Genomic DNA, 20,786 nt, shown 5'->3' on the forward strand with positions numbered 1-20,786 from the left:
AGGTACAAATCCTCTATGATGATCATTAGGTATGTCTGAAATGTACCAGTAAAATCTAATTGAAGTGAAAAAAACCCCAAAGCTTGTTCAGCCCCTGCCTACAGAAACAAAACACACAGAGAACAAACTAGTGAGGCTCAGAAAAGATGTATAAGAAGCTGTGCCACCAGGAACACGGTTACATGGCTCCTAACTGCACAAACCCGCTCTGAGATGGCTGGCCGAGCCCCGAACAGCACTAGAGAGAGATGGGGTGGGGGCGCTCTCCCACGGTGCCTCGCTGTATGGAATGTCAAGAGCCCTAAATGACTGCTGCCAACCTTGCCTGGACCCGCCTCCAGATTTTCCTAAGGACCCAATCTCACTTTCTCAGTGTGCTGGAGATAAAATCCAGTGCCTTGCACATGCGAGGCAAGCTCTCTACCACCAACACACCTTGAGCCCAACAGTCCCACTTCTGAAAATGTATTTCAAAGACAGAATACTAAACACAAATGTTGGAAAGATACATTCACAAAACTTTGTAATTCCACAATTATTTGTAACAACAAAAGACTGGAAACAAAATGTCTATTAATAAAACAGCTATTGAATAAGAATGCTATGAATAAAGAAGATAATTGTATATTCTGCTATGTATATAAAAAACAAAGTTACTACTTCTAACTTTCACTTACATCTTACCTGATTTTATTCATACATACTCAGGTTGTCTGAAAATACAGATTAAGTTTACATCTTCCAATCTGGATAAATTTTCTTTCCTCAGTGCACCCCTAACCAGTGGTGAATTGCTGTGATAAGAATGGACATGTTGTTTGGTTTCTGATCTTGGGGAAAAGCACCCAATCATTCACCACTAATCATGAAGTTAGCTGTAAGATGGTATCAGAGGCTGGTTTATATTCCTTTCTATTCTTAGTTTGTTGACCGTTTTGTGTGGCAGTACTGGGGACTGAGCCCAGGGCTTTATACATGCTAGGCAAGCCCTTTTGCACTGAGCTGGAATCCCAGGCCTTCTTTTTTTTTTGAGACAAAGTGCTTAGGTTGGCCTTGAATTTACAATCCTTCTGCTTCAGCCTCCCCAGCTTCTTGGGTAGCTAACATTACTGGCATGCACCACCATGCTTGACAAAAATGTGTTTTGTTTTGTTTTGGTGTCTCCTGAGTTCAACATATAGATTATGTTTTTAAAGTTTACCAGGGGCTGGGGATAGCTCAGCAGCATTGCACCTTCCCAGACACAAGGCCTGGGAAGTATGAGGTCCTGAGTTCAATTCCCAGTTCCAAAACAAAACAAAAAATATAAAGTTTATCAGTTTGGTGAGTTACCCATTGATTTTCAAATTTTAAAGGAACTTTGCTTTTTTTTTGTACCAGGGATCAAACTCATGACCTTACACTTGCTAGGCAGGGACTTGCACAGCTGAGCTAAATCCCTGGCCCTGAACTTTGCATTCTTGAGATAACCCCATCTACTGTGATAGGGACACCCAATTCTTGAGGTACCCCAAATGTTACAATGTGCCTCCTTTCGACATACTGTTGGATTTAACTTGTAGTGTTTCATAGAAAACTTTTGTAGCTATGTTTAAAAAGATCTGTGAAAGGAGAACTTTCAGAAGCCAGGAAATGTGAAGAGTTCACCTGGAAATAAATAGAACACTCCATGTTCTCCCTGTTTGAATCAGTTGTAGGAAACACTGGGAACTTCAGACAGTAAATCAGTATTTCTACAGAAAGTGGCAGAATTTCTGCAGAAAATGGCCACCCTGGATGTAGAGCGCTGGCTGCTTCAGGAAAAGCTGCATTAGCCTTGATGTCATCAGGGTGGTGCCACCCTTTCACCTAGAGACAGCGTGTGAGCCTCAGACCGCCTTGTTCTCACGTCGCTGTTTATGAACATAATTAACATCCAAAAGGTAAAAAAGAAAAAGACAAGAGACCCACGAAACTCCTTAAAACCTTCCAAGCGCATGCCACGGTGGTAGTGTCGATGTCCTATCTTTGATGCTGATGTCTGCCCACATCATGTTATTGTCATGTGCCACTTAATAAGAAGGGAACCGTGGACAACTGTGCAGGGGGCGAGGCCCTGGTGCACAGAGCTCTGCTGGAGCCACGGCTTCTAGGCCGTGCGTGGGTACAGCATGGGATCACCGTGTACCACAGGCGGCCACGAACATCCTACTCAGACAAGATGCAGGTGAAATGCACAGTGATGGTTTTCAGGTCCATGTAATCCTGGAGAGCACCACCGCTGTGTGTGTCCAAAGTGTCACTGAATGGTGTGAACCTATAAATAATTCTGTTGCCATTAGTGAAGGCTGGGATTGACAAGGTATTATGTAGCTCATGTCTGAATGTCCCTCCAAAAACCTCATGAGATCACAGGTGGGGCTTTTCAGAAGTGGCTTGGACTAGGGTGTGTGGTACTGGGTCCAGTATGATGACTGAAACAGGCTGAACCTATACTTTGAAGAGAGAGACTTCGTCCCTGGGGAAGACCACGTCACCAACCTGCAGGCAGCCATCTGGAGCACCAGGAAGGTTGTATGCCTCATGAGCAGGCATTTCCTCTATGATAAGTGGTGCCTGGAGGCCTTCAGCTATGCCCAGGACAGGTGTGTCCGACGTCTAGCACGTGCTCATCGTGGTGGTTGGTGGGGTTGCTGTCCCGTATGAGCTGATGAGACATGTGGCCATCCGAGGCTCTGTGCAGAAGCAGCAGTACTTGAAGTGGCCTGAGGACTTCCAGGATGTGGGCTGGTTTCTCAGTAAACTCTCTCAGCACATACTAAAGACAGAGAAGGGAAAGCAGGAAGATGGCGGCATTCAGCTGCAAACTGTGGCCTCTGTGTCCTAGGGAAAAGGGCAGCTCACAGCACGCCCCGAGTCCATGCTGAGTCGCCCCTTGGGATTCCTTTCAGGGTCTCCTTCCTGCTGTGAAGAGCACATCCGCCTTTTAATTTTCCTGCCCCCAAATGGGAAAGAACACGCTGGAAAGCTGTGAGCCACTCGCTGTTGACTTCCTCTCAGGCCCGGTGTGGCCTTTCTGTCATGCTGTGTGGACAGCCAGCCTCCCGGTGTGGCAGGGACATCTTGGGAGAAGTGACAGATGGCACTATGCTCCCCTGGGGCTCTGTTCCAGAGTGGGCTGTGTAGTGATTCTGAGTTCTTGTGCTCTGCAAACCAACACTAAACAGGAAACAAACAGGAGAGGTGTACTTCCTTTTCCGCCATAGGAACGATGGCCTGTGGCATCCTCGCACTCTGTTTCAGGGATTGCCAGGGCTGCCTGGGCCATCACAGTGCGTAAAGCTGCTGCAGGGCTCACTTGAGCCCAGGGCATTCAGGCCCCGAGAGGCCACATACACCAGAGCCTTCTGCACATTCAACCTTGGGGCTGTTTTTAATCCTAAAAGGGACTTATGTGTATTTTGCATTCCAAACCTTTTTTATGCTTATTAATACAGGCTTTTTTTTTTTTTTTTTTTACAACTACATTAAGAAAACATAAACCAAAGGTGTGTTGTGATTACCCTGCACCTGCATCCGGAGTCTCTTGCAGGGCTGGCAGCCTGGAAGAGAGGGGAGGCCAGCGGAGCCCAAGGTGCAGTACTAGGGACCCTGCTTTGGAGACCATTGCTGTGACCCTGATTTCCAGACCTGCCCTGCAGACACACATATCCATAGAAACAGCAGCCTGCGATGAACGTGATGGCTCTTACAGCCTGTCCCAGCCGCCATGAAGCACACACAGCAGGTGTGACACCCTTGGGAGTGCCTTCGACTCTCAATTCACCTGGAGCTCAGGGGGACCCAGTCACATCACCTCTCTCCTGCACCCATGAATCAACCATGTCTACTGCACCAAAAATCCTTTTCAGCAAAGACCTGAAGTTTTTCCCAAATCGTTTCATTTATCTTTTGTCACCAGGCCCTGAAGCTGGAAATCATTTTGAGGCCATTTCCCAAGAAGTCATTTTGAAGGACGCTCAAGGGATAGGCCAGGGGCGCCAAGCAGGAAGGGGGATCTGGCACGTGGTAGCTCGAGGTCAGGCTCCAGGACACAATAAACTCACCCTCCCCAAGGAGACCAGTGTGGAGGAGGAAGTGGCCATCCTGATCCTTGATTTGGACGGTCCACTCCACGACTGTGGCCCCTGTTCTCGGTCTGCGGACAGGAAGTGCACATGCAGGTGGGTGTGCTGCAGTGAGGTGTCCACTGCACAGCCGGAAACGGAGAAGAGAGAGACAGAAGGCGCCTGGGTCCTACAGAGCCCTGTGAGCGCACAGGCAGCCCAAGACCCCCCATGAGGTCCTGTTTCTAAAGGTCCCGTGCCTCCCGTGGTGCCACTCTGGGGACAGCCTGTCTCCCATGGCCCAAACTCTGCTATCCACAGGGCGTAGCCCCTGGGGTACACTGAAAGCGTGGGAACTAATCTAGGAATATGAGGCTACCTACTGCTCACTGTATTGGAAACTGAGAGTGTTCTAGAAGATTTAGAATACTGGCTGGGGCCGTTGTAAGCTTCAAAGGGCTTCGCACTCATCACTGCCAATACAGCTGACTTGGGAAATTTCCGTCAACCTCGTGTCCCTGCAATGAATAGCATGTAACATAATTACCATAAAAGGGGCTTCAAGCTGTAAACCACGGAACACCACTGCACAGGTATAAGGTCATTAAACAGTCATCTGCTGCAATAAAAATTAATGTAGAATGTTTACAATATTAAGTCTAGAAACGACACTGGAGGACATGGAAAAGCCGGAAGAGTGAACCTGAAGGGTGAGCGGCCATGGCCGGGAGTTTCCCTGGTTCTTGTCCAAAACACCCAGAAAAGCTGGGGAATCTTTTAAAGGCCCTTGAGAGGTACAGCGCAGCCGGCAGGGCCAAGTCTGGCGAGAGGGACCAGGCAGAGTACACGGAGGGGGAGATGCAGAGCAGAGCAGAGCAGAGCCTTGTGCGCGGAAGACATCTGCTTGGCCGCGTCTGCAGAGGATGCACGGTGAGGACACAGACGCCTGTCCACATATCGGGAAGGAAGACATCAGAATGGAAAAATGGACCTGGAGGAAGTGTCACAAGAGGACATCCAGTGCCCAAAAAGCAAATGGAAAAGGCTTTGACCCCTTAGTCATCAAAAAAATGCAAATTAAAACTGCCTAGGGCCGTCCTGCTGGCAGTGAAGCACTGCCCCGCAGGAAGGAGGCCAGTGGCGGAGAGCAAATTGGCCACGCCCATCAGTGTTGGGGCGCTGGGGGTGCCACCTACTGGAGTGAAGGCCACGCCAGCGTCGTGCTTTACGCCTGAGTGTTTAGGCCACAGAATCCCAGGTGGACTCTGTGCAGAGGGCACAGAGAAGCGTCTTCAGTGCGCTGCCTGCTCAGCCAACACCGGCACAGGCACGTACCCTTTAGCCACAGAGCAGGAGAGCAGGGTCAGTGGAAGCCAGCACAGAAGACAGCCAGGTCCAGCCATGCACAGCACCAGAGTGACTTCACAAGAAGGTCAGGCCAGCGAGGGAAGGCGTGGTGACTCTGTGCTGCACACTGCTGCCTTTAGAAGTCTCAGAAAGACAGCGCTCACCTAGGGTGATGACGGTGCTAACAGTGGCCTTGGGGGAGCGGCGGGAGGGCCAAGGGGCTTCTGAGATGCCACACTGCCCTTGCCCACTGGGGACAGTGAGCTCACTTGGTGATGATACAAGGTCATCAGAATACACAGTCAACACTCAGTTCAAAACACGGTATCACAGTAGAGCACACATCCTCCCCTCACTGCAAACATGGGCCCACCATTCTGGTCACTTTCCAGAGCACCTCTGTAAGTCTTCTGTTGTGAGTGTCTTTTTTGTGGCTGCCTCAATGTCCTTAATTGGTTCAGAATGCTTATAGCAGTTTCTGTCAGACAAAAACATGAGTCTGTGCGTTCAAGACCAGCCTGGGCTACATAGCAAGACCCTGCCTCAAAAAAAGGAGAAGGAGGAAGAGGAGGAGAAGGAAGAAGAAAAGAAGGAGGAGGAGGAAGAGGAGGAGGAGGAAGAAATCAAAACATAGTGTCGTCATCTGCTTTATCCACCAGCCTGGCTCTGGCACCACGTGACTGCTGTCATTTCCCCAAAGCCCAAAGTCAAAATGACCCTGAAAAGGACACCTTGAGACAGCCAGGATGGCACAGCAGAAGACCCTCAGGAAAGAGGACTCCAGAGGGCTTCAGAAAGCCGCAGGAGTGATGGGATGAGTGTGTCTGGAACCAGGGGAGGGTTCTGAGGGGATTCATGGGCAATTATCTTCAATGTAATAATTTTTTCTAATTTGAATATTAACCATATTTTCAATCATATTTTATCTGTACCCACTCATTCATTCACTTCTTTGTAAGGTCTTTTGTTTCAGTTTCAAAACAAAAAATTTTTAAAATCAGATTTGCTGTAGTTGTTAAAGAAATAAGACGTGGTACACTGATTTGTGTAGAACAAGCAGGATACTCTCCTCAGACGCCTCATTCTTGTTAGGGCTGCTGCCCTTCTGAGGACAGCAGCGCTCCCTGCTGGCCTCTAGTGTCATTTTGCACCTCACTGCAGGACTCAGGCAAGAGGTAAAGGCTGCTTGCACAGAGCAGACAGAAGACAGAGAATCAGAATTTTACAATTAAGCCACCCATGAAATAAAAGTACTTCAGGTGAATATACATGCAATATATGTGTGTGCGTGTACACACATGTAGAGTTTTGTTCAATTTTTTTCTTGAGGTTAAATGAATTTTAATGTTTTACTTAGCAATTAAATATTCATTTCTCAATGGCCACAATAACTTGTGATTAGGTCATGCTTCTCAGAAATGAAACATTTTCGTTTTACAGAAATTTCCATGGAAAGAACTGGCTAAGGTCCCCGTGGGCACCTGGGCTCAGAAGGTGTTGACAAAGGGGTTTATTCCTAAACTGGGGGACCTGGTCCAAGGAAACCAGGTTCCTTCTCCTGGCATGGCCCGCTCTGCAGGGGAGGGTGCTGGCTCACAGAGGTGCAGGGGCAGGCGTCTCGTCGTCCCCGTGGGAAGCAGGTGCTCCTTGCTGGGGTGCTAACCATAGGCTGCTCCTCCAGTGGTGCTCGACTCACACTGGAGCCCACATTTGTGGCTTTTCCGATGAAAAGGTGCTTCTAGCCCGCCAGCACATGCGGTTTGTTCTTGCTATGCTGCGTCTTCGCTTACGCACCCAGCACCCGGCTGAGATGCACCTGCCTCTTCCAGTGTTTAGTGTTGGAAATGAAGCTGCTAGCTCGATCCTTTCACACCTTGCTGTAGACAGGCGAGGTTAGGGCCTGTGCCGAGGGGGCACCGTGGGTGCATAGGGAAGGGGCTGGGTGCGGGACCCACAGGATGGCAGGGGAGGTAGGCGGGGCCAGGGCAGAAGCTAGGAAGCCTAAGCCAGACAAAACATATGGAACAATCGTGTGGTGTGCCAGTGGGTGGACAGACAGGCAGACGGACAGATGGATGCCAGTCACTGTGGAGGGCAGTGAGGAAATCACACAAAGTAAGGCCCAACAGACGCCCCTGGCGGGACACATGAGGAAGCCATGGCAGTGGTGCCAGGGGACAGGAGGCTGAGGGAGTGGGGCGGCGAGTGTGGGCTACACTGACCAGTAGGCCCAAGGGTGTTCAGGAGGGAGATTGGTGGGGCAGGGCCTGGCTCCAAGATGGGGAGGCCAAGCTGGAGGGGAGAGCCCATGGGGCTGAGGGCAAGCCTCTCCAAAGGACCATGCTGTGGGGTAAGCAAGACTGCCTGTGGGTGCAGACTCCCTGGGAACCCGCAGGGCCTAGAGGGGGCAGACTGAGACCTAGCCAGGTCATGACTGTGTTCAAGACCAGGTGCGGGGTGTTCTTGGACTTGGAAGAAGCAGAAGCCAGACCACCCTAGGACCAAGTCTGAGTCTTCCCTGAACTGCCAGCCAGACGGGCATCTGTTCCTGGCTAACACACCCTGCTGTCTGTGTCTTAGGGAGACCTTCTCCGCCAGGCTTTTCAGAGCTAAACGAGTGCGTGCCAGTGTGCATGCGTGATCTCATCCCATCCTGGGAAGCACGGCTACCCAGACCTGAGGAGGCCGAAAGGGCCGGAGCCTTGCTCCTCCAGCTCTGCGGCTCTGGGCTCTTGGCTCCCAGCTGCTGGGCTACTGAGGGCTCCGAAGTGCTCGACAGGGAGCCCCCTGCCACTCCTGGCTCTCACTGTGCTTAGCTTTTATGGAACAGGATTCTCCGGGATGAGTTCCAGATCTGCGTCACAGCTGTAGTGATCTTCTAGTGGGGAAAGTAAGCTAAAACTGCTTCAGCTGTCTTTGAGTGGTAGATGTCGGAAAATACGTATGTGCATTTTCTCTTTTCAAAAAGCCCTGGCCTCATTTCACACACACACACACACACACACACACACACACATACACACACGGCTGACAGTGCCACAGTGGCTCAGAACTCAGCCTGGAGCTCCCAACACCTTTGAGGAGGGAAACTCAGCTGCCCTTGAAGGCAAAGGCCTGGGTCACGGCAAGTTTGCATCCTCGAATCCCGGCCCACAGGGGCACAGTGTCCTGCCCCCGACACGAGCCCCATGAGGAAGCTGGGATTCAATGACAGCTTCTTTCCATTAAACATAGCCCTGGGCGGGTCTGAGCCCAGCGGGGTTTGGGCCCCCACAGTGCAGCTCCACGGGCATCCCAGGAGGCTGGGTGCCACCTGGTGGGCAGGGCTCAGAGGCTGTGTCACAGACATGCACACACACAATGCACACACAGCACAACGTGCATACAACACACTGCACACGTGTCACATTGGGCCACACACATCACACCACACACTCTATACATACTGCGTCCACTCCACACCACACTGCTCACAAAGCACATGCTGCACACACAATTGCATATATTCCACAGTGCTGCACACTTACACACACTTCCCACACATTGCTCTCATACATACCTGCACAGATGGAACACACTTAGACACACAGCACACTCTACACATATTCCACACAACATGGCACATACACATGCATCCCACATGCCCCCGTGCACACAGGCAACACCACCCCACACCCCAGCACCTGATCCACCCACCCTGCATGCACACACAGTGCATACCCACCACGTAAACACCACTCGCAACACTCAGCCACGAACACAGCGTGCCCTGCACACTCCCGACATCCCACAGATGCAGATGCTGTGCTGGGCTCTTGAGGACCAGCCCCTCTGGTCAACCCCAGGTGGCAGTCCTGGGAAGGCCACCGCCCATCCCAGCACCTGCACCCCAGCAGCCTGTGCCACCCTAATGGCCTAGAGGCCTGTAGAGGAGACCAGAAACCATCCTGCCTGTTCAGCACCCCAGGGCTTGCACAGCTCGAGGGATGAGTACTGTCTGGACCTTGGGAAGGATGCCATCTTCCAGCAGGCCCTGGTGGGTGGGAGGGAGGGCAACCTGTGCAGCAAGAGCTCCTGGGAGTCGAGAATCTACCCTCCCGTGCGCATGAGTGACTTCTGGCTGGCCGGCTGCATGGCCAGGTGTCCTGTACCCCTCTAGCGAGAGGGAACCACCTTTTTGGAAACTGCCCCTCCATGCTCAGAGTTCCTCCTTCATCCACACAACCTGGCAGCTCCTCCTGTCAGAGACACTGAGAGTTGCTTCCGCAGGCTCCGGCACAGCATGCTTGGTCCCAGGCCGTTGGTCACTAGTAGAGAAACTAGTCAGTGACCCAAGAGACAGTGTCCAGCCCTGCCCGAAAGGAGCCGGCCCTGATCCATGGGGCCACTGTCCCACATCCCACCTGCCATGAGCCACACGGCCTGGTGCTGGAGGGCACCAGTGACTCCCCAGTGGGACGCTGGTGCATGGACTCTGCCCTAACTGACCATGCACACTGCTGGCTCTGGCAGTGGCTCCTGACTGTTGTCTTGCCACTCAGCTCTGACTGCTGGCCTCCTCCCTCAAGCCAGCAGCCCTGGACACCATGCCTGGAACAGCGGCCCGCATTCCTCACCTCGGCCACCTCAAGTGGCAGGATGGAGCAGAGTGAATAGTGTTTGCTTACCATCTACTTACTATGTGCTGTATGTTGGAGAGGAAGAATCAACACCCGTTCCCCCACCTGCCAGGCGATACCCAGGACCAATGCTTGTCCCCTCGAGAAGTGGGGCCTGAGGCTGAGCTCTGCTCACATAGCTCCTGGCACTGTCCCCAAGCTTCAGGGCCCCCCTGAGGGCCACGTGCCACACTTCACAGGCCGTCCAGACAGAAAACCCCTCTGCTGGGTACAGGCTTCAGTGCCCACTACACGCTCCTCAGGAGCCGGGTTAACATGTATGGAGGCGGCCTTACTGGGGCCTGACAGCAAGCTCCGGGTCCTGAGGCTGAGATCCGGAAAGGGGATCCTCACAGCCATTGTGGGGAGCCCCAGGGTCCTTCCCGCTAGGCACTGTGACCTGCCACAGCCTGATACCACAGTGTGAAGGTGGAGCCCTGCCTCTCCCTGACGGGTTGGTCTGCCCTGCACCCTGCAGCCTCCACAGCACAGAGCAGTCAGTGGCTGACTTCGAGCTTTAAGAAACTCCAGAAGGTTAATTAAGGGAGAACAGCTTTCAATGATGGAGACTGAGACAAGGATAAGATGATTCTGTTAATCAGCAGCGCCACCTTGGGCTCAGTAGGTGTGTTTAACTCAATTGCTTCTAATTCTCTATTGATTAACTCGGTAGAGAATTTTATAATAGCTTGTTCCAAAAAGTAGTTCTAGACAAAGCCTAAGCCAAAACACAAAATCTGAGGGGCAGTGCACAGATCCATGTGGCCAAGCGCAGGACAGAGCAGGGGGAGGGGCACAGCAGGGGGAGGGGCACAGCAGGGGGAGGGGCACAGCAGGGGAGGAGCACAGCAGGGGGAGGGGCACAGCAGGGGAGGGGCACAGCAGGGGAGGGGCACAGCAGGGGAGGGGCACAGCAGGGGAGGGGCACAGCAGGGGAGGGGCACAGCAGGGGAGGGGCACAGCAAGGGAGGGGCACAGCGGGGGAGGGGCACAGCAAGGGAGGGGCACAGCGGGGGAGGGGCACAGCAGGGGAGGGGCACAGCGGGGGAGGGGCACAGCAGGGGAGGGGCACAGCAGGGGGAGGGGCACAGCAGGGGAGGGGCACAGCAGGGGAGGGGCACAGCAGGGGAGGGGCACAGCAAGGGAGGGGCACAGCGGGGGGAGGGGCACAGCGGGGGGAGGGGCACAGCGGGGGGAGGGGCACAGCAGGGGAGGGGCACAGCAGGGGAGGGGCACAGCAGGGGGAGGGGCACAGCAGGGGGAGGGGCACAGCAGGGGAGGGGCACAGCAGGGGAGGGGCACAGCAGGGGAGGGGCACAGCAGGGGAGGGGCACAGCAAGGGAGGGGCACAGCGGGGGGAGGGGCACAGCGGGGGGGAGGGGCACAGGAGGGGAGGGGCACAGCAGGGGGGAGGGGCACTGCAGAAGAGGCTATCCCCCAACCCTTGCCTGGTCCAGTTGAGCAGGAAGTGTGTCTGGGAGGAGGCATCAGAGAACAGGGCCAGTGCTGGGGACATCTGGGGACAGCTGGGAGGCCAGCAGGCTCCGCACAGTACAGGCCCAGGCTGCAGCTCTAGGCGCAAGGCCTGCTCCTACAGAGTGACCTGGGAGACCACCCAGGGCTTCAAGCACCTTCACCCCCTGTCCTGGCAGAGGTGGCAGGGGAACGGGCAGCCCAGGGGACCAAAAGGGTGGGAAGAAACGACCCACTCAGACACCCTTCAGCGGTGAGGACAGATGGAGGAAGGTCCCTGTCCGGTCCAGAAAGGGACAGAGCACATGGCCATCTCTAGGTGTCCTCTGTGACTCTGCTCAGCTTGTCCAGGTTCTGCCCCCCATGTGGATGAGCTCCAGGGACCCCAGGCTGAGTCTTCCGACTTTCATGGGTGACGTGCAGTCTGTCCCATTGCCACGTGGTTCTGGGGACAAGCCCTGCTGGACCTGATGGAGTGGACTGCTGTACAGGGCATGGCCAGAGATGGTGTCTCCATCCTGCTGATGAATTGGCGGGACTGAGCTGTCCACCCCTCCTTGGGTGCTGGCAGCACGGGGGACAGAGCTGTGGCACCACTGAGGGGTGGCTGACTCAGCACTCAAGGTCAGCTCAACCCTGGCCATCACAGAGAAGGAGGCCCGGGCCAGAGGAGCCCCAGAACACTGAGCGGCTGCAGGACACTTGCTGGCTGGTCTCAATCTGGCTCTGGCTTCCCCATCTGTGGTAAGGCCACAGGCCTCCCTTCCCTTTGCTCTCACTGTCTCTAGGACATTAACACCTGCCTGGCCAAGGCCTGTGCTACTGAGGTCTCCCAGGGTCATGGCTGCTTTGCCCCACGCAAGAGAAACGCCGGCTCGCTGGGCACTGCCAGCCAGAGTTACCAAGCGTGAGGCCTGCCATCTGCGCTGCTGCCCACACTGTGTCCAGGGCCAAGAGAGCGAGGCTGAGTGGCCGCGGTCAGTGGGGCAGAATTCTCCACAGAGAATTCACCGTGTGACACGGAGTGACTGCACACAAGGTCAGCAGACAGAGAACCTTGTGGGAAAGCAACTGTCTCTACATGGGAAACAGAGAATTTTGAAAAAGAAAAAATATGTAAAGTTACTTATAATATCACTGCAAACCATCAGATATCAGGAACAAGTCTGACAAAAATCCAAAACCACTACTGGAAGAAACCGGAAGGTCTACAAAAAGACAGTGGTGTTGACTGTGTTTGTAAATTGAAAGGCTTAACACACCTACGACGCCCCGCACCCTGAGCCAGAGAGGCCACGAAATCAGTCAGAATTGGAGCAGGCTCTTCACACCTTTGAAAGCTGACTTTGCGGCTTACACAGCTAAACCATAAAGGATAAACCAGGAATGTCTTGAAGATGGCACCAGCTACCAAATTCTAAGGCACAGCAGTCAGTTTCAGCACCGCGGAAGTTGGGAGAATTTGCTGCTGCCACCGCTGCTGCTGCTGCTGGAGGAGGAGCAGTCGACATGCAGACCACAGCGTGGCATCTGGTGCAGAATCTAGTCACCCCACAAGAGGCGATGGGGGATCAGGGAGAGTGGGCGTCCCGTTTCCATCAGAGCAAGGTGGCCCAGGGTTGCTGAGGGAGGACACTGAGGTAAAGGACGTGGCACTTGGGGCACAGAGTGGACAAGGACGTGTATGGCGCTGGAGGACGCAGTGCTGTGGGAGGTCGTCTCCCCTAGCTGGGTTCCGCTCAGCTCCACACAGCACCCTCTCCCTCTCTGTCCCTGTGTTAGAAGGGAATGGGAAGACTGAGGTCCTGGAGCGTGCCCCCAAGTGCTGGGTCTGGAGCTGCCAGACTGTGCCTACTCTCGGCCTGCTGGGGGTGCAGCTTGGCCTGGACACCCGCTGTCTCATCTGCACCTAGCCCATTTTGGTTTCTTTCTGGACATGGAGGTGGCTCTGATGTCTGCATCTGAAAGACACCCTGCTGGATGCCACGGGTCCCAGCCTTCTCCTCCGTGGGATCTGCTGTAAGGGAAGGATGTCCTCACTGATAGATCTGTGAAAGGGGAGAAGAGGAGAAGGACTGGCGGTGGCTGAAAAGATAAGAAGTATAAAATATAACCTTTATTTTGGGAATGCGGGGAGAGACACCCCTGACCCCCTGGGGCGTGGCATCTCCACCCTGGGGCCAGCGATCTCTCCCTCGGACACGTGGTGTGGGGGAATATAAGTAGCCTAAGCTTAGGGCAGTGCCCTAAGGCCATTAGAGATGCACAGGTATTTCATTGGCACAGTTTGGCGCCAGGGGCAGGTTTCTAAGGGTGAGGGTATAGGGTTACAGGTAAATCTCTAGGGGCGGGGGAGGCAGGAGCTCCCTAATTCCGGCTGAGGCTTTTCTGGCTATAGTGTCCGGTCTGGGCCAGCAACCCTTTCACTCACATTCCCACATCAGAGCCACTCCCCCGCATATGGCAGCTCACAGGGTCACAGTGTTTGTGAGCCCGGGGATGCTGTGCTGAGGATGGGGCAGCTGCTTGGCCAGCAGCCCAGGGACAGCCGGGAGGGGCGCCAGTGCCAGTGTGGGGGGGGGGACTTTAGAGGGTTCCAGGTATACGGATGCTTTTGGTTTGAGATCTAGTGATGAATTTACCCTACACACAGGCACTAAGAGCCTATGAGAGACAGCTCAGCCTCGAGAACTGAAATGAAGCTCTGTCACTCCACCCGCCCGGTGGAGCTCTCCTGAGCCGGTCAGTCCGTGTGCCTGTGTTTATGTCTGTGTAGCTGCCTCCATCTTCTCTATTTCTGGCTCTCTGTCTCACTCTCTCTCTGTCTCCCCCAGATTCAGAGGTACAGCCCTGTGCCAGCCAGGACCGCAGACTCAGACCCTGAACCAAAATCACCCTTGCTCTGGGCAAGCTTATTCTCTCAGGCATGTTTGGTCACAGTGACAGAAAGCTGATTAACGTCACCTCCATCAGGCCAGCAGCATGAAGAGAAGCTGTCTGGTCTCCATGCCAGAGCTGGTTGCCAGTGACAAGAGCATTTTTCCTCCAGAAATTCTTCACAAGTAAACAAGCACAGTGGCACATGTCCAGCTCATAAAGTTGCTGTCTGCATGCTGGGGACTGAGGGACCCAGGCGGAGGCCAGGGCCTCCGTGCAGGGTCATACGGGAGTCCCTGTCATGAGGCCAAGGGGATCTAGATGGAGGTAGGAGACGCCGTCCAAGACTGGACCTCCTCTTCTGAAGATGGCAGCAAGCTTTCCTCCCCACCTCCCTTTGGAGCAGGTGGTGAGGGGCCCACGCGTTTTCCATGCCCAGAGCCTTCCTGAGCTGGTTTTGGGGCATTACTTACTCAAGCTGACTCAGTCGGTCAACCATCACAACTGGTGTCCTCTTGAGAGGCAGCCTTGGGTGGGCAGGCGGCGGGGGAGGGGGAGAGCTACATGGTGATGGAGGCTGGGGATCTGTCCACTGCCAAGGGCAGACGGGGCTGGGGCACAGGGGGCCCTTGTGGGGGTCGCCGACACCTGGATCTGAACCTGGGCGCTCTGAGGTCAGTGCTGCTTGTGAAGCTCCCCATTCTGGTTTCTGGTTCACCCCATGGTTTCCTGGCCTCCCGAGAGCACGAGCCTCTCAGCTTTCTCTCATGTCCACCAGCGCTGGTTCTGTTTGGGACTCAGAACCTTGAGCAGCCATGTGGTCTGTGTGGTCCCTTCTCCCACCCCAGGGGGTTCTGCTCTCCACGATTCTTAACTGTTGTTTCCTCTACCTCAGAACTCACCCAGCACGATTCCCAGCCAGAGGCTGCTCCTTGGTGACCTGTGCAATGGGACCAGGTGTCCGAAGTGACCAGCCCACTGGGCTGGAAAGGGCTCCAGACACCGTCCTGCCCTGCCAAGCTGAGTTGTGGAGTCTTTGAGCCCCATGGCATCAGTTGCAGCCCATCACACCTACCTCCTGCCAGGAGGCAGCATCCGAGGCTGCAGGGTGGGCAGGAAAGTAGGGGCACTGGCATCCTTTCTGCCAGCTGCCTTCCTGCCTTGGAGTCCCCAGGCCTCTGATGCATTCTGAGCATGACAGGCAAGAGCAGCTGCTCAAGACCTTACCTGTCCCACAGCTGTAGCCTGGAACAAACCCAGCTGGCGGCCAGGTGTCCCAGGGACTAGCAGAAGAGAGGTCACAGACAGTTTTGGGGAAAGGAGGTACTCCACACTCTTCTCACAGTCCTTGTTCCACGTGGAGGCCCACGTGCCTGGGCCAGACCTGGTGTGCAGGCTGGGGTCTTCTCCATTGGAGGGGCCGGGTTGGCAGTGGGGTTGGAGGATAAGGCCCTTTTCTGAAGTGAGCACAGGCTGACTGGTGCCCAGGGAAGCATGAGAGGCAACAGACCTGGGGGCCATTAGGCTGGAGCTTCCTGTGACTATAGCTCTCTGGAGTGGCCTCCCAGCTCTACCCAGGGGACCCGGCTGTGTTCTGTGTGGCTCTCCTCTCTGAGGCTGCCTTGACAAGAGCCTGCTCAGGGTGGCCTGGCCTCAGTTCTCTCCTGTGCAGGACAGGGCCTCTCAGAGCCACTGGTCAGCTGCTGAAGCTGGGGATGGGAACACAGGGCCAAGGCCACTCACACGGAACAGCTCAGAAAAGCCATGGGCACCTGAACAGGGCAAAGCCACCCTGGGGCGGACAGACAGACAAGATATACAGACAGGGAGGAGTGTGTGTGCCCCCTAGGGTGGCTGCCTGGGACCAGGGACAGGAGTTGCCCTGGTTCCAGCTTCAGGTCCCAGCTCTTCTCGGGGACATCCTCCTGTGGTCAGGACAGGCAGAGCTGCTCTTGGCTCCGGGGCACCGTTCGAGTCAAATGTGATCCTGGGTGTCCTGCCTGGATGGAGAGCGTGTGGCTCCCTGCTCTTCTCACAGAGTCCTCGCTCCTGCCCGTGGGCTGGGATGAGCAGCGTGAGGTGCTGCAAAGTGCTGGCCGCACTCTTCCACGTGGGTCCCTGTTCCTAAAACCCTGAAGCCCTCGCTTTTTAGAGAGCTTGCTGCTGCATACAGCAGAGATGATAAGATGCTTGAGACAGGTGAATGTTTTTGTAATATTTTTCCCATTTCCCACTTTTATTTTCAGAGATGGTTCTCATTGTTGCCTGGGCTGGCTCTGAAATCTTAGGCTCAAGTGATGCTCCTGCTTTGGCTTCCCAAGGCATTGGCACTACGGTACAGGTGCCCTGCCTCACCTCTCACTTCAATGACCAAAGCCACTTACTCTTCTGGGGTGGATGGACATGGACGTGCTGGAGCTGGAGCTCCCACCCCTGGGCCCTGTGCGGGGGCCCTGCTGTCAGGACGTCAGCATGGGAGCTACCCCAGCACGCCCTGACTCCTGCAGGAGTGGGTCCAGCGAGGGAGATGAAACAGCAGACACCTGTGACACAGAGCGACAGACTGGTGTGAGCTCCGACCCTCTAAGGCCAAGGAGCTGTGAGCCATCTACACTGCATGTGATACAGGACAAACGATCCCCGCTGCCCCAGTGGCTGCCAGCGGCCACCCTGTTGTCCCCAGGCAGGACGTGTGCCTGGCCTGGTCCTCTGAGCACTCTGACTGCAGGCACGGCTGGTCTGTCTGGGCACTGGCTCTTGTCTTCTGCTCCCTGCGATGGTGGCACTGGGTTGTCTACCGGGAAGGCCAGGCAATCCCAGGTGGGCTCAGCGAGGATCTGGCTGCGGTTCAGGGTATTTACGGCATGCCCAGAGTGGTGCATCTGCTGGGGAGGGCCATGGTTGGACCCCAGGCATCTGCTCTTCCCCTCACCCGTGCCACCACAGCCCCGTGGGGCCCACGTGGACTGTGGTGCTGGAGGTGATGACGCTGTGTCACAGGCCCAGTGAGACGGGTTCTCACAGCCTGCGAGGGTTTCTTTCCTTAGGCTGGCAAAGCAGGCTCTTCGTAGTCTTGTTTGATTATTGATTTAGGAGGTCTTCCACCCCTTAAATAAAGGGCAGAAGAAATCCTTGTTAGCAATTCTCTTTCCCTTTTAAGCTAAAGTCCAGTTTATTAACTAGAAATGTCCGTTGAGGACAGGACCCTGGGATCACATGACCCTGCAGGTAGGCCAGGCACACTTACGCTGCCACTCTGCCTCAAAACCTGTTCTTTGAACCTTATTGAACTGCAAAATAAAATATTACAGAAAGTTACATGAGAAAAATAGGAAATTATAAAGATAAATGTCAGGTCAAGGATTTAGCGCAGTGGCATAAGTGCCTGCCTAGCAAGTTCGAGGTGGTGAGTTCCATTCCTGGTACCAAAAAAAAAAAGATGAATATCGAGCTTTATCACAAAGCCGGTCCAGAACCAGACCTCCTTTTCTGGGTCTGCGGAAGGGTGGAGTTAAAGAGCAGAGCTGTGCACCTAGCTTCCTACTCCATAAACAGCTCGACTCTTGAGGCCGGCACCAATCGAGCCCAGATCACGCAGGCTTGGAGGAGCAGCTTCCCAGATGGCAATTGCGGGATGTCTTGTCCCTGTGGCTCCCCCAACTGAACCGCACCCACAAGCCCTACAGCCCCAGAGAGGGCTGTGCACCCCCCAGCTGGCACAGAGCCATTGGCTTTCTGTTCTTGCCAAGGCAAGGGTGCTTGGGGAGAGCATGCCAGCGTGGCTGCTCGGGGAGTTGGTCCTGGGTGTATGCTGTCAGGTTTACACAGCGAAGGGAAGGAGAGAAACATCTTATTTTTCTTTTTTTCCAAAACATGGAGTTATGGCATTGTTAACACAAAAAGCACAAGATTCTGTACTCAACCGTGGATGGTCGCTATTTATCCTTTCCCCATACATTTGCTGTTTACCTTTATTAGTGCACAAAACTAAGCGTTACAGACTTGGCTAACAGAAATGCCGCAAGACAACTGGAGATGAGTGCCCTGCACTGTACCCAGTATCTGGAGATGACTGTCCCTTCTGTGTTAGAATATAAAAGTCTCTCCAGGGTTCCAAGAAATGCCTACCCTTGTGGCCACCTGACCTACGAAAACCCAGTGGACATTTTATTTTTTAGTAGGAGGGGAGGGGCGTGTGACACAAACAAGACAGGAAAACACAAATGTAGCCATTCAAACAGTACCGCACCCCGAGAAAACTCCAGCTCCTGGCCTCCTCTCTCTAACAGGGATTTAGAAAGTGGCCTTGCAGGGCAGAGACCAGACTGCCTGGTACCAGGGACCCAACCTCGTGGGCGTGTGCTCCAGTGGTGACATCCTGGGGCACACGGCTCCTTCCTGCGGGTAAGCAGTCCGTCTTCCCGCTTTCCACACTACCCGGACAAACTGGGACACCACTGGCGGCAGTGACCCTTTGCTTCTCAGCAGTGTGGAATTGGGAAGAAAAGATTTTAAAACTGTCTGACCTCAGCAGATGAACTCTTGGAACACTGTGGGAGGCCGGGGATATGGCTCACCGGAGCTCTTGCCCTGCACACAGAAGGCCCTGGACTCAATCTCCGGCACCACAGAAACAAAGTGGAAACAGTAAGTTCAGAAACAGCCTGCAAACGGGACGCACATCAGGAACTTGGGTGTGTTTGGGGCGGGGGGCACCAATGAGCATGAACGGCCCCTCGGTCCCAAGCTGGAGTGCAAGGAGAGGAGCAGACAGCTGGGCACGACGGAGGCCCAGGAGGGGCCAGCAGCGCCCACCCTGTCACTCCCATTCTTGCTGCCTCAGCCAAGTGTCACTGGCTCACAGGACTCTGCCAGGTGAGGCTTGTCCCCATGCTCTCCCATCGTGCCCCGTGAGAAGGGAAACAGTGCTATGTGGGGAGCCGGAGTCCCACCTGGGTGACCTCCGCACCCAGCAGGCTGAGACTGGGGCTGGCAGTTTGCAGGTGGCTGTCAAGCTGCACTAAAGTTGCTCCCTGTGAGGGGTCGCACCGGACCCTGCACAGGGAACAAGAGAAACTTGTTCTGAGGGCCATCATTGCTCTATCAGAGTCACAGCTGCCTAAAATCCAGTGACCAGCAGATGCTATGCGAGCTGGGGACACTAGTAGGGGGATGTGACTGCTCCTCTAACGTGTCTGAAGGGACAGTGGCAGAAAAGTCAGTGTGGTTTGCTTCTGGTTCACAGAACAGAACCAGGACAGCTGATAGATTCCTGCCCAAGCAGGTAGACACAGTTCTTGCCACTGAAGAGTGTGGACCAAAGCTGGGAAGCTACTGGACAGAGTGGGGCCTGGCAGAGGTGGTGGGGCCACGAGCCCCGGGGCCCTCCATCTGAAGGTTCCCCAGAAAGCCCACACTCACAGCTTAACTGCCCAGGTGGACGGCACCCACGGACGGTGCCTGCTGCTTGTTACGGTGCCTGAAGGTGGCGGGTGCACTGCAGAGCCAACCTCGCTCTTCTGGGCTCGAGGACCCGTGTTCGAGGGAGGTGGAAGCCTCAGGACACAGTGCAGGGGGAGGAAGCAGAACTGCAAACAGCAAGTCGGCCTGTCCGGACACCTCAGGCACAGACACGCCTCCGACCTGGCCCCCTCAGGCCCCTTTTGGTTGGCCCTTTGTGGCACGGTGCTCTTTTGTGTGGTCACACCTCTCCCCTCTGTGCCGAGACTCCTGGGCTAGGACTGCACAGTTGGGAAATGCAGAAAGGACCCCAATTTGGGTCCAAGTGTGCCTCTGGCTCCAGGCAGAGTCTGCACATGCAAACAGGTGACAGCACCGTAAAGGTGTGTACCAGTTCATCTGTGCACTGCCTGCCTCAGCCCAAACCACGAAACCCTGGAAACGTTAACGTGGACACAGTTCGCTCCTGGATCTCAGATGAAGGGCCCTGTTAACATGAGGGTGATTCCTAGCACGTACGCTGGGAAATCACGTCTCAGTTATTAACACGAGGGTGATTCCTAGCACGTACACTGGGAAATCATGTCTCGGTTACCACAGCTGAACCAAAACCAAGACAGCAAGGAAACAAGAGAAGTGGAGAGTGGAAATTCTAGGGCCTTGCAATGTTAAGTCTGGATTCATGCTGCAGGAGGGCAGAAAAAGAGGTGGAGTCGAAATGTAAACTTCTAGACTTTCTTAAACAGAAACACTCAGTGACTGTCCATTCCACTCATGCAACGGGAGGCTCACAGTAAGCAGAAAGGGAGCGTCCTGCTCTGGGCCAGGCGGAGGGCACCCATCCCTGCACCTGGAGATTGCGCTCACTTAGAAGAACGTGCGTTAC

The sequence above is a fragment of the Cavia porcellus genome, unplaced genomic scaffold (genome assembly GCF_034190915.1).
Source record: "Cavia porcellus strain 051 isolate PalLab524CR breed Dunkin Hartley unplaced genomic scaffold, mCavPor4.1 scaffold_26, whole genome shotgun sequence".
In the NCBI taxonomy this organism is placed as follows: domain Eukaryota; kingdom Metazoa; phylum Chordata; class Mammalia; order Rodentia; family Caviidae; genus Cavia; species Cavia porcellus.